The sequence below is a fragment of the Mytilus galloprovincialis genome, chromosome 2 (assembly GCF_965363235.1).
Source record: "Mytilus galloprovincialis chromosome 2, xbMytGall1.hap1.1, whole genome shotgun sequence".
Lineage (NCBI taxonomy): Eukaryota > Metazoa > Mollusca > Bivalvia > Mytilida > Mytilidae > Mytilus > Mytilus galloprovincialis.
In genome coordinates, this window is record NC_134839.1 from 72,870,572 (window position 1) to 72,885,374 (window position 14,803).

Below are 14,803 nucleotides of genomic sequence, written 5' to 3' on the forward strand. Positions count from 1 at the left end.
CTATCCACAAAAGACCAAAATGACACAAACATTAACAACTATAGGTCACACAAGGTCGTTAAAAACTTCCATTTGTTGTTGTCCACTGAAAATAAGCTCATAAAAACACGAATCCCCGTTTACTCAATTCCACCTTTATTTGTTAATATTTCTTTATCTTTTTCTTTTGATTTTATCATATCTTTTTTGTGAAATATTTTGTGTGGTCGAACATGAAATTGCCTCCGATGCTACAAAGAAAATTTGTTTAATGTCATCTGTTGCAATATATGCTAAGTACTACACGTGGACAGGATGTTCCCCAGAAAATAAGTTATACACACCCCGATATAACCCCGAGGGTACACGCTACTGTCATATGGAAAATTACTGGGTCACCTGTAAGATGGTAATCAGCCATGCAACTAATTAGGTTACTGACCATGTCACTTCAATTTAAAAAGTTTATCGTTAGATATCAAAATGATAAATTCATTTTAATTAAAAATTTAAGAACTAAAGGATTTATCATTAAAATGAAGTGAAATAATTCAACCAAATCGTATATAGATTATATACATATTTTTTTTTTTATCTATGCCGGAAAGAATTGAAAAACTGTATTTATAATTTTTGATTTGTTTTATAGAAATCTGTGTAGGTCTCATGAAATGGAACTCACGCAACGCATGCCTAATTAAGATTTATAAATTTATTGAAAAATATAACAAAAATTTAGTTTTGATATTAAATTAAAGTTACCTTTCCGCGCTGTAATTTATTTGATATGACATGAATCAAGCAATTTTTGTTGAGGGATTTATGGATTTGTCCATACAACGTATAAAAAAAGAAGTGTATGTTATTAGTATTTCACATGCCTTGTTTTCGCCTTGAAGCTCATTATTTAGAGTGTTTCAGACAAGATGATGAAAATAACGATAAGATACTTTTTTCGATCATCGTGAAGAGACAATTTTAATTCCCATTCCTCGATGCACTCTACCCCTGTTGAATTGTATATTTATAATTCCTCGTGCTTTTAATTAGCCCCCCCCCCCTTTCGTGGTTACCGTTATGCTAACAAATACCCGGGGCTTGATTTACATGTAAAATCATGGGCGGATCCAGCCATGATAAAGGGGGTTCCAACTACATGTCTCCATTAAATAAGGGGTGTCGTTGCCGCTGGTTTTCTACGGTTACCCCACCCTTTTCATATAATTTAGATTTCAAAAGTGTATACCTTATTCATATATTGTGTAGGTTAAAATGTTATCATTTCCCATATTGTTTGCGTTTTGATTGGTGTGTAATGCAACAGTGCAATACCTAAGTGCAATACCTAAGTGTCAAAAGAGAGTTTTTCCCGACCTATTCACATATTTTTAAGGTTCCTATATACAAGGTGATAGGACGTTCGGTTCCGTTGGAATAGGTTACCTTTTCACGCTATGCCTTAAAACTTTTCCTGATGCACAGGTAACCTATTCCAACGGAACGTCCTATCACCTTGTATATAGGAACTTGAGAGGATTCCCGAGATTATCATTTATGCAATGATTGCTCACAAAATGCTAGGGGAGGCCAACCCCGGATTCCATCCCCTTCGACCCGCCACAGAATACAGATATAATTGATAATTGTTATTTAAAAGTCATATACTATAGCCACTATAGTACTAGAACCGAACACCTGTTTTCGGATATATATATATATATATATATACATACACCACATCTTCCTATGTCTATATAGCTGATTTACCGTAAATAACTGCGAGAAAATGAATAATACACAAGTTGATAATTGTCTCTTCTCTGCTAATTTTAATGTGCATGCAATATTCACTCTGATTTACTTGTGAGACCACCGACACTAATAATAATTACCTACAAAATAATAGGTGCTCCTTTACTGGGAAGAACATTTCGGATCCGATCAATTTATTGGTTCCATTCCCCCATTCTACACTTCTCCTTAGAAAAAATGCCTTGCAATGCGTCATAATTATCTGGACTACTAACTTACTTCCATATAACTTCGAAAACAGACTATAATCTATTTCACTGGATGAGATTGGGCTCACGGATTTTTTAATGGATTGGTAATTTTTATTTATAGCACAAGTTTACAAAGCAAGATTAATCACATTTTTCACCCGGCCTACAAATCAAATGGTTGCCTCCTTACTGACTTAGGCAGCAACCATTTGATTTTCTGGGGGGGCTATGGTTTTTTTTTCTGTGCAAATTTTTTTTTTCGCCTGTGGCGAAAAACAATCTATTTTTTTCGTGACAAGTCGAAAACAATTTTTTTCTTTCAATTTTAGCATTACATATAGTGGCAGCTGAGGGTGAAACAAACAATTTTTTTTTCTCAGAATCAAAAACAAATTATTTTTTTCTCCAAAAACTGGAAACAAACTTTTTTTTCCAAAAAAAACCATAGCCCCCCCCCCCCCCCCAGAAAATCAAATGGTTGCTGCCTTACACCTACACAAGGGGGGGGGGGGGTTCAGATGGGGGATGCTTGCCTCAGTCATGTTTCTGTGATTCCCTATATAATCAACATAATTTTTCACACAAAAAGGGGGGCAGGGATTTCTCCTTAATAAGAAATCTCTATTTTCAGCATAAGCTCATATAAATTTGCCTTTTGAAGAACTGAAATAAATATGAGACGGCTAATGATTTTTCAGATGCTTTACATTAAAATACATCCATGTGACATTCACAATTATATATAGATCCAAATTTAAAAAGCTATTTCTTTCAATATTTAAATACTGTAGGATCAAATCTTGATACATGTACGTAGCTGAAATTGTTAGCTTTAAACATGTTAAACATTAAAAAATGAACACCCAAAGTTTAAACCACGTTTAAACATAAGAATGACCATGTAGTCTTTATTAATGTATGCTATTGCTATGAAACTAGGTCATTGTAGGTAAACTGTCATCTATTCCCTTAAATCTTTGTTCCCAGTCACCCCAAGTTTGATTTAAATTAGTCAAGTATATCTACTCTATTAGGTCTCTAGTTTGGATAGTTAATAACTTGCAAATTACAAATGAATTAAAATCATACTCCTCCCAAATTTATTTCTTTAAATATTATGGATGAAATACATGTAGCAAGTAAGGGATGAAATTAAATTGGATGAAATGTGGCATTTTTTTTTTGATAAAGTAGTATGTCGTCTGATGTTGTCAAACTTAATTATAGACCCTTAAGGGGCGGATCCAGTCATTTTAAAAAGGGGTGGGGGTGGGATTCTAACCCAGGACAAAAGGGGAAAAGGGGGGGGGGGGGTCCAATTACATGTCCCTATTCAAATGCATTGATTATCCAAAAAAAAGGGGGTTCCAATCCCTTGAACCCCCCTCTGGATCTGTGCCTGCCCTTTAAAAATAAAATTATCCTTATTTTGAGTTAAAGCTTATAGATTTTTCTATAATGCTTCTCAGGGGCAGATCCAGCCATTTTAAAAGGGGGGTCCCAACCAAGAGCAAAGAGGGGTTCCAACTATATCTCCCATTCAAATGCATTGCTCGGTAAAAGAAAAGGATTCCAACCCTCAAATCTATGGTCAGGTTGTTGTCTCTTTGACACATTCCCTTTTTCCATTCTCAATTTTATCATGTAGTCGTCGTTGTCCCAGGACATTTAGTTTTCGCTTAATAACTTTAGTACAAGTAATAGAAATCTATGAAATTCAAACACAAGGTTTGTGACCAGAGTTTTGTTCAGAGTTTAGGAATTACATGAATTAGGGGCCAATAGGGGCCAATATTAAACTTTGTTTGATTTTATAGAAAATTGAATTATTGGAGTTCTTTGATATGCCAAATCTAACTGTGTATTTAGATTCCTAGTTTTTTGGTCCTGTTTAAATTGGTCTACCTTAAGGTCCAAAGGGTCCAAAATTAAACTTATTTTGATTTTAACAATATTTAAATCCTTGGTGTTCAGATTAATATGCTGAATCTGAATATTTACTTAGATTTTTTTATTATGGGCCCAAATTCAAGTTGATCCAAATCGGGGTCCAAAATTTTACTTTGTTTGATTTCAACAAAAATTGATTATATGGGGCTCTTTGATATGCTGAATCTAACCATTCATTAAGATTTTTGATATTTTGACCCATTATCAAATTGGTCCACATTGAGTTCTAAAAGGTCCAAAATTTAACTTTATTTGATTTCACCAAAAAATGAATTATTGGGGTTCTTTGATCATGTTGATATGCTGCATCTAACCATGTATTGAGATTTTGAATATTGGACCATTTTAGAGGTTAATTGTCAATTTAAAATTTTTAAGTACTTGGACCGCATTCATTCTGTGTCAGAAATCTATGCTGCATCAACTATTGAATCACAATCCAAATTTAAAATTCAGAGTTGTATTGAGCTTGAATGTTGTGTCCATACTTGCCCCAACTGTTCTGGGTTCAACCTGTACGTTTGTATCAAGCTGAGCCATGCATAGCATTTTTATCTGATTTATATATTAATTTAAAATTTTGACAAGTGAGACACATACAGATTATACTGTTAACAATATTTCAGAGTTTAACGTAGTCAAGCGAAACAAATTTTAGAAGAATAGTTGAATCATGTCTTTGTTGTCAAATGAAAAATTAGTACGAACACAAAGAAAAAGTATGGGAATGTTTGTTTTTTAAACTATTGACCAGGGTGAAAGTCTTTGAAAGTCATGACTGGCAAAAAGTTTGTGAAATGAAATAGCACAAATATTCCATTCTTTTTAAATATAACTGAATATAAAGAAAAACACAAACTGATGTTTTATAATAGTTTTTACCCTTTTTATGTTTTATAGGACAAGAAATATAGAAAAATGATGAAAAATATAAACAGTTACAATAGAAATGAGCGCAAAACAAGATAAACAGAATACAACAAGGCCTAAATGGTAAGACCACTTCTATATACTGTAAATTCAGATTTTTCAGGGAAGGGACAACTTATTGTGATTACAAAAAAAATCTGCATAAAGATCTATATAGTTACATGATATATATATATATATATATGTTTCTGTTATCAAAATATGATTTCTTATTTTTGCGATACTCACCCAGTCACATTATTCGCATTACTAAAAAGTTTCGATAATTTCTGAATTACAGTAATAAAAGAAATTGCCTTTGAATGATGACTCATATAAAAATAAGAAAATGTGGTATGGTAAATGAGTGACTTATCCACCAGAGTTCAATGAAGCGGATGCAAGAAATTAAAGGCCAATCATGGGCCTGCCTTCAATAATGAGAAAACACTTCATTTATAGGTCATCCATTAAAGATCTCAACATATAAAGATTTAAACAATCCAATTTAGTTCAACATGTTCAAAGTCAATAACAATTAATAAAAAAAAATCATGCCTAATATAAAATATTGTTTGTTTCTCCAATCCTGACCGACCCTGCAAAAATGGCCCTACTCATAAAATTTTATTGTCAAAACTAAGCCAAATATTATTTTATTCATTTCTGATTTTCGGGCTTGCCGGATCATCCGATAATATTCAGGCTTTTGGGAAAAATAAAATTATTTACCTACCTACCTACCCACACCTGGCTTGTCAGAATAGGGATTAGGGAAACAAACAATATATTAATTTAGGCCTCATGTCTGTGAGCACTCAACCTGACCATAATATAGGACAGTGGTTCAAATATTAACACAACATATGAACATTCTATAACAACTATTGCAAGTGGCTCAACTTTAAATATCACTGCAAGGCACTAAACAACGAATATTAAATCTTGGACACAAAGCACTGAAATAAGAGAACTCATAAGCATGACAAGTAAGAATATCAAATGAAAGTTTCTCAAAATGTTCATTAAAACATGATAAAATAAGCTTATTTATATTGCTGTTTTTTTCTCCATTTATAACATTTTATTTTTATTTTGTGTATTTATAGGTCAGATATCTTGGTTTTTATGATCATCAACAGGTCCTGCAGGTCTATACTGAAGAGGAAACTTAATTGTTAATACTTTTCTACATAATGTGCTAATTGGATTATTAATGTGAAATGAACTCAACTGTGTGTTTTTCTGGAAAAAGAAATAGAAAAAATCCTACAAAATTGCTATAAACAAAATGGAGTACTATCAAAGAACACAATTGTGTAAAATGTAACAACCTACATTCATATTAACTGATGGATTATGGAGAAATTAAGAAAAAAAATAGTATCTTTGTCATGTTTGTTGTCGAAATAAACACCTGCTTTATCAATTCATGTACATGGCTCCATCATATCAAATATACAAAGAAGATGTTTGAAGAACATACGTTGCCAAAATTTATTCAACCAATTGAAGGAAGATGTCTTGTGGATTGAATTATTTATGCACTGAACAGTTATGTAGGGGGTCGAATACACAGCAGCTGAAACAGAAGACAAGTTAATTTGACATGAAAAGTGTTTATTTGATTTAATATGCAAATATGAGCACAATATTAATAACATCACAAATGGTATGATATTCATAGCATTTTGCTTATTATTGTATTGTCTTAAACATGCTAAACAGTCAGCCTTTTGTTTTTGTATGTTTAATACTCACCATGAAAATTTGTATTACAGTATTAAAGTTTTAATTATCTTTTGTATCAATAATTCAGTCTAGGAGAAAATATATTAATACTGTTTGTACTGTTATGAAATTTCCATAGAGGAAAAACATTTCCTTAAGGGAAATTTGATGTTCAGAAATTTCCCTAGAGGAAATTTGAAGATCAATGATTTCCTTAGAGGAAATTTGTTGTCTTGAATTTTCCTCCAAGGAAAAGTGTTTGTCAAAAATTTCCTCACAGGAAAAAGTATTTCCTCCAAGGAAAATTTGAAGCTACAAATTTCCTCACAGGAAAAAGTATTTCCTCCAAGGAAAATTTGAAGCTGCAAATTTCCTCAAAGGAAAAAGAATTTCCTCTAAGGAAATAGAATTTCCTCAAAGGAAATAGAATTTCCTCAAAGGAAATAGAATTTCCTCAAAGGAAATAGAATTTCCTCAAAGGAAATAATTATGCAGCAAATTCCCTAAGGGAAATCTTTTTCCCTTGAGGAAAAAACAATTTCCCTTGAGGAAAAATCTTTTTCCTTCAGGGAAATTTGATTTCCCTTGAGGAAAAGTACTTTTCCTGTGAGGAAATTGTTGAAAAAAGGGGCATAACTTTTTCAACAGTGGTGCTAGATCCAAAAAATTTTAGGACAAATATCAGGGAACCAATACCAACCAAGTTATCAACTTTGTTTTGACTTAACTCCAAAAATTAAGGTGACAACTTTTGCACTCAGCGGAATTGCAAACTTGTCCCGGAGACTGTTCTGGGGATGATCTCAGATGTTATAGCTCTAGCTTTCATATTACGTATTTGCAAATTGGGTTAATAATTCGTACTACTTTTTAATAGGTTGTGGTCACCCAAAGATGTGATGCTTAAAACACGAATATAACTGTGTACTCGGTATTTTATAAATAAAATCAAATGAGCAATATTTTTAAAAAACATTAACAAAAATTCTAGAACTTATGTATGCCTTTGGATACGATAATGGGTACGTTGGACTTGATACCTTTTGTAAAGAGAACATCACACTCTCTTTACTAAAAGGAACTCTTACAAAAACTCTTTGACATATCTAGTATGCATGTAAATATGTCAGTTATCTTCCAACTATGCAATCCGCTTTATGTAAGTTGATATGATTAAAAAAAAATATTCATGAAATAGTTAATTCGTGAAATACTTATCATAATTCTTGAATATTTGAATTATTACAGACAAAAATATATATGTTCGACCTATGAAATAACTCTAAATGACTCGTCTCCTTGCTTCCAGATACAAATTGAATGGCCGGATATTAAATAGTTTAAACTTCTACTTCATCTAATTGCGGTCGGTGTTCTTGACCTGATAATAGGTTCTTCAATATTTTTTGAAACAAGTAGCATAAGTACCTGAAGACATGATAATTTATTTAAGCCCTCCCCTTTTTCTCCAAATCCGTTATTTTATTTTGTATTCCATCAATTTTCAATTATTTTCGCGTTTTGCTGTATAATATGAACATGAATATACTAGAAATAGCGTGTGAAGTTGCTATTTACTATCAGTTCCATGTTTACTATCAACAGCTGTCACTGATATATTATACTCACAGTTTGCAAATTAAAATTTTGGTATTTCATGTCTATTTGTATTACATTTAAAAAAATTTTTTTACGTTGGCTCCAAAGTAAACTGAAAATTGCTAGAAAACGAAGAAATATTGGTGCCATCGTTAAAAACACCTATAATGTAATATATGGTAACAAACGGTGAGGAAAATATTTAAACTAAAAACTTTAGATTTGATGTATAATAGCTAACAAAAAAAACTTCTAAGCAGTTATGTGTCATTGCATTACACAGACACAACTCTACATGACCATCAAATGTTCACATTCATTACTAGTTTAACCAAGAAAGTGATAACTGTTTGTATTAAAAACATGTCCTCTTGAAATAATTGATATAAATTAGAACATAGGTCCGAATAAACACAATTTTTGTTAATCAAAACTTTTACTACCAGAGACAGAAACGATGCATATATGGGATCATATATGGGTATAGTTAATTGATTAATTAAAAACAATCTAAATTTTAATCGGTCATTAAAGTGTAGTCCTAAGTACTAACTTGTACGTAAACATACGTATTAGAATTTCAAACAATTCCTGTCAGTGTTCCAAGAATGAGCGCACGTGTGAACGATATAAAAACTTTATAAATTAATGAACGTGTCAAGTATTGAATTTCTTTAATTCAATTCAAACATAGTTTACATAAAAAGGTACAAATATAGACTTTTTTATTAGTTGTTAGTGGCTTTGAACTAGCTGTCAGTAACTGCGAGTACTCTCAGATCTGTACCCAGTATCTTTTTGTTGTTGGGATGTACATGTACCAGGCCACGTCCACTTGTAATTGTAGTATTTGTATTTTTATCCATCTTATGAGTTAAGCCTTTTTCAATTGATTTTTATAGTTCGTTCGTATGTATGTGCCTGTCCCAAGTCAGGAGCCTGCAATTCAGTGGTTGTCGTTTGTTTATGTGTTACATATTTGTTTTTCCTTCATTTTTTGTACATAAATTAAACCGTTAGTTTTGAATTGTTTTACATTGTCATTTCGAGGCCTTTTATAGCTGACTATGCGGTATGGGCTTTGCTCATGGTTGACGGCCGTACGGTTACCTATAGTTGTTAATTTCTGTGTCATTTTGGTCTCTTTTGGAGAGTTGTCTCATTGGCAAACATACCATATCTTCTTTTTATATTTTATCTTTTTTGCATATGATCCCCGTGAATTAAAATATGACAGAATACAAATTATGATTTTATGAACCAGACTTAGCACATGGAAGTTCGGGTTTGCAATGCTCTTCAGTTGTCGTAATTGATTTGGCATTCTAACGTTGTTTTGATTCGAGTGCCTCGGATGAGTCTTCTAAAGCATAAATTATATTCCTGATGGTTTCGAAAAATGATTACATACTAACAAAGTACATAAAATGTTAAATATACATGCACACGCAAACAGTATCATGTTTTATGTTTGAGAGTATTTATGAAATTTTTTACACTAAATCAGTTGATTGTGTTCTAATCTATACCAAAAGTCTTTACTCATAGATGTAAGCTGCTTGTCTGTCATGTTCTTTCGTGATGTTTTGTAATTAATCAAGTCGAAAATTTCTCGTCTGGTTTGTTTCACATTTTGGTCCTGTTGTTGCCTTTTCGAGCTGAATTTATGATTTGAATTTTGCCTATGGTTTCTGAAATCCAAGGCGTTATTCGGACTGTGGTGTATAATTTTCTAATAGGCAATCATGTAATTATTTTACAATGATCATTTACAGTAACTTCTCATGTTTTTTATTATATCATATCAATTTTCTTTAAAACGATATTTTTTTAAGAAATTGACCATGATTAGTTTCGAGAATAGCAGTTGGTCGTTTAAACTGGTTTTTTTTTATATTTCATTTTGTCATTATGAAACATGTAAAATTTTAGAATTAAAAAAAGATATGCCTGAACGTCCATTATCACTGAACTAGTATACATATTTGTTTAGGGGCCAGCTGAAAGCGCCTCGGCTCCGGGTGCTGGAGTTTCTCGCTGCATTGAAGACCCATTGGTGGCCTTCGGCTGTTGTCTGCTCTATGGTCGGGTTGTTGTCTCTTTGACATATTCCCCATTTCCATTCTCAATTTTATGATTTGAATTAGGCAATCATATTTAAAATTATTTCATCACAACTTCCTTCAACACTTGATAAATTTTGTAGACGGAAAAATACATCATTCGGTAGTTCATCAAATACATATATATGTCGTGTACAAGTTGCGATTTTGTACAGGTTATAACATGTACAAAAATATTGTACATGTTATAACTTGTATAATGCAAAAATACAAGTTATAACATGTACAAAAGTACCTTATACATGTTATAACCTGTACAAAATATTGCTTAAAAATGGTTTTAACTTGTACAAAATTTTAAATAAATCTTATTGAAGTAAAATATACATTTAAATTCACCAATGCATAACATGCATAAAGAACAACATTAAATAGGCCAGAACGTGTCTTTTTCTGTAAGGACAATGATCAAACAGTTTCAGAAATATATGTTTCATTACTTATGTCGGCAAAATGTGTTTTTGTGTAATTGTATGTTTTATATCCATTATGGCTTAAATAAGTGTGGAACTATTTACTAAAAGCATGCATTCCTCAATGAAAATTACATTAGATACTAGTAACTAAATTCTTCCAAAAAATTTAAGAATGATTCCCAATAATTTTGGGAAATACTCCTCCCTGTCGTTTTTATAGCATGCAAAGACTAAAACAATGTTTTATATATGCTTACCCTGTAAAAGCAAGAGTGGGAGGAAATAGTTTTCATCGGACCACGCTTCATTATCAATATCTTTGGATCTACTCTTCAACATTTTTGGCCTTCAGCATGACTTATGTAAATTTTTAACTCAATTTTTGTTTATAAACTATAAGATCATTGCATGAGGCGAATGTCATTTTGATGTTTTAAATATATATCCTCCACTTTGAAAGCATGTATTTGTGGCCTTTGGATGTTGTCTGCTCCATGGGCGGGTTGTTGTCTTTTAGACACATACCCCGTTTCAATTCCAAATTTTATTTGTAGACACATCTATTCTGGCTATCCTCTTATGTCTTTTAGTGTCAACTAGAATGAAAGTATTTTACTATTGCCTTCAAAATGGACACTCACAATTATAATTCATAAAAAATAAAGATATGTCCATAGATAGTCATAAGAGGATCATAAGACATGTCCTAAGATATATCTTATGACAGGTCTTAGGAATGCTTCATTATACTGACCCCTTGACATTAACTGTATCAAAAAAGGACAAAACACACTAACATGAAGGAATAATAAAAAAGTTATGAAAATGATGTTGAGGTCAATATTATCGGTTGCGATATTTTTCGATTTTGTACAAGTTAAAACCATTTTTAAGCAATATTTTGTACAGGTTATAACATGTATGAGGTACTTTTGTACATGTTATAACTTGTATTTTTGCATTATACACGTTATAACATGTACAATATTTTTGTACATGTTATAACCTGTACAAAATTGCAACTTGTACACGACATATATATATATATAGAAACAGGAAGAATGTAGGAGAAAATCATCCCTTGTATAAAGTTGGTACACAATTGCTGGTAAAAAACAAACATGGTTTTACATAATTACCAAACATGCTATTTGTAGAACACGGCTGTCATTCGGTTTATCGATAAAAATGATCGTGAAAGAAAAATTCACGATGGTAAAGCATTCCGATCGGATCGTGAAAGATCTAGTATCGAATTTTGAACACAATTACACACAATTCAACTGCAAAATCTGTGAAAATATCTTTTGTCATTGTTGAAAACTATAATTATCAAAAGGCTGCCCAAGTTAAAATAAGAGAAAATTAAAATGTCTAACAAAATTACTTAACTGTCTTATAATACTGTGAACTAATGTATAATTAAAAGAAAAAAATGAAATAATTTTAAGAATCAGATGATAATAGGGCACACAATCTTATGCGAATAATTAAAGAAAGAACACGTTTTGGATCTACAATTCAATGACATGATACAATGTATCATGGTTACATTTCAATAAATCATAATATATTTGAATCTAAATATTTTGTTTGTCAGATAGTACAGTAAAACGATGACGAAAGTTGTATTTACCTTAAAAAGGTGAAGATTATTTTTTAAAGAAGTTTTTTGTTGTTTTTTTATAGTCCAACTCGAAAGCAATACGTTACCATGCAGAGAAAATCCTAAAAGTGTGGGTCAATGTTGAAAGCCGCACGGTGGCCTATAAATGATTAGATCCACGTCATTTGATGGGCCTCGGTGGCCGAGTGGTATAAGTATTTAAAAAAAAAAAGTAATTTACTGTAATCACTAGCCAGGCAACACTGAGGTTGTTAGTTCGAACCCCGCTCATTCGGATGCACTCGACTCCAATATTAATTGACTGGGATTGTTAGTTTTTCTATCGAAGGCGGCGGTTTTCTCCCTTCTTCTTCTTCCCCTACTTATAAAAAATGGCCGCCACGATAAAGCCCAAAAGCGGTGCTTAAAAGTGGCGTTAAAACACAGAAAGTTGAAATCGAAATCCACGTCATTTGGTTTCTGGATGATAGTAATCCGTTATTGGCAATCATATCATATTTTTTTTATTTCTTTATCATCAGAAATAAAATTTGTTTCTTCCATTGAATACATTTTTAATTATTTAATTGAATTATGTGATATTTTATTTATAAAACCACATATTAGGACATTATTATTTCACTTAAGAGGATAACATAAATTGACATCCAAGATAAAAAATAAAGCCAACAGTAGCCTAACTGTATAATACAAATAAGTATCATTGATAGTGTGATATTGAATACGTTTGCGAATGTACTTCAAAACAATTTTCAGAGCCATTTGAAGCATTGATATCGAACGAAATTGTTATTCTGTGGTTAACAGGTAGAATTGTACTATTATATTATTTATTTCCTGAGTGTTCTTGTATCTATTTGTACTGTATTCCTGTCATATAATGTTGTCATTTTAGCGGTATTTTTTAAATTGCCATTAAGCCCAAAGTTTGGCTAGCCATAAAACCAAGTTCAACCCACCATTTTCTTAAAATGTCCAGTAACAAGTCAGATATATGCAGTTGTTATCTATTAGGTCGTTTCTATTTATGTTGCACTTCAGTGCTTCGCTTGTTTCGTTGTTTTCCTCGTTACATCGTTGATGAGTTTCTCTATGGTTTATGCCGGCGTCACACATTGGCGTATAGACCGGCGTGCACCAAAAGTACAGAGAACATTGACAAAGTCGATATACGTTAGTTGCAAGCCAGAGGAACGCTAAGCAATCGTTAAACGCGCGTTGCATAAGTTTGAAGTACGTCGAAATTCAAAGGTATACGCTTGGTGAACGCTACAACTGGAGGAAATATTTATGCAGCATAAACAATTTCATCCAGCTCAAGTGAGTGTCTAGCGTATACCTGTACGCTACACGCACGTAATACATACGTCATAAGCGCGTTCAATGCGCTACAGATAAGTTTGAGACACGTTTGGGGCACGTTGTATACGCTTCAAGATCGTTCGACTTTAACTAAAACGTTTGCGGGTGTATTTGTGACAAACACCCCATAATAGAACGTCTAAGATACGACCGGGACGCGTCTCAAATACGTTCAAGAAACTTTTTTCTTCGTAGAGTGCATTCCATCTACGTTAGACAAACGCCAGGTATACGCCAACATACGTTTCTTGAACGCCCGATAAACGCTTAGGTACGCTTCTCGTACGCCCAATACACGATTAAAGCTCGTTGTGCACACGCTACAGATATGATTGACAGGTTGAATGCATCCAAAATTACTAGCGTAATGGCAGCGTACATGATTTATCAACACGCCCGGCGTACGTCGGAGCTACACGCCGATGTGTGACGCCGGTATTAGTTTGTAACCCTGATTTGTTTTTTTCTCAATCGATTTATGACATTTTAACAGCGGTATACTAGCTACTGTTTGTTGCCTTTATCCATATGGAAATATGTTAAAATTCCAGTTGTGATGCTTCATACGATAGGAACAGCAATGATATTAAGTGTTTTAAGTTTTATGATTGCAACCGTTGGACGTAGGTAAATATTTGATTATCTTATTTCCATGGGAGAAGCATTCGGTATTTATATTTTGCCTTTTGACTGTGGAAAGAGGTAGACAGTTTTAGAATAAGATTGTTTTAGACGTATATAAAAAAAAATATCACCACATATATATAAATGTGTAGACTGAGTAATAAACACCAGATTAATTTCTTTCACAGTGATCAAGAAATGTCCTCACTACGATTAAATTCCATTAAACATGTGTCTTCATATTGATATGGTTCTTTTTTTTTAAATATCAGAAGCGTAGGGTGAAAAGACAACAGATACATGTAGCTCATTCATAGTACATTACGAACAGCCAAAGAAGGTTTCTGTCAAGTTCCATGAAAATCTAATTCACTAATCGTTGTCATCATAAAAGAAGAAAAAAGACTTCAACAAAACATTGAGATATGTACAGACATCCTAACATTAATATTCAGCAGACCATTAGAAACAGGAAAATTA

General features: G+C 32.5%; 1 long non-coding RNA gene across 1 annotated transcript; it reads left to right on the forward strand.

The window, feature by feature from the left end:
- Positions 1–1,705: 1,705 nt before the first annotated feature.
- Positions 1,706–6,641, forward strand: LOC143064339 (uncharacterized). The gene is made up of 3 exons (XR_012975223.1): positions 1,706–2,086; positions 4,833–4,925; positions 5,951–6,641. It is a non-coding gene; the product is annotated as an uncharacterized LOC143064339 (long non-coding RNA).
- The last annotated feature ends 8,162 nt before the right edge of the window (positions 6,642–14,803 follow it).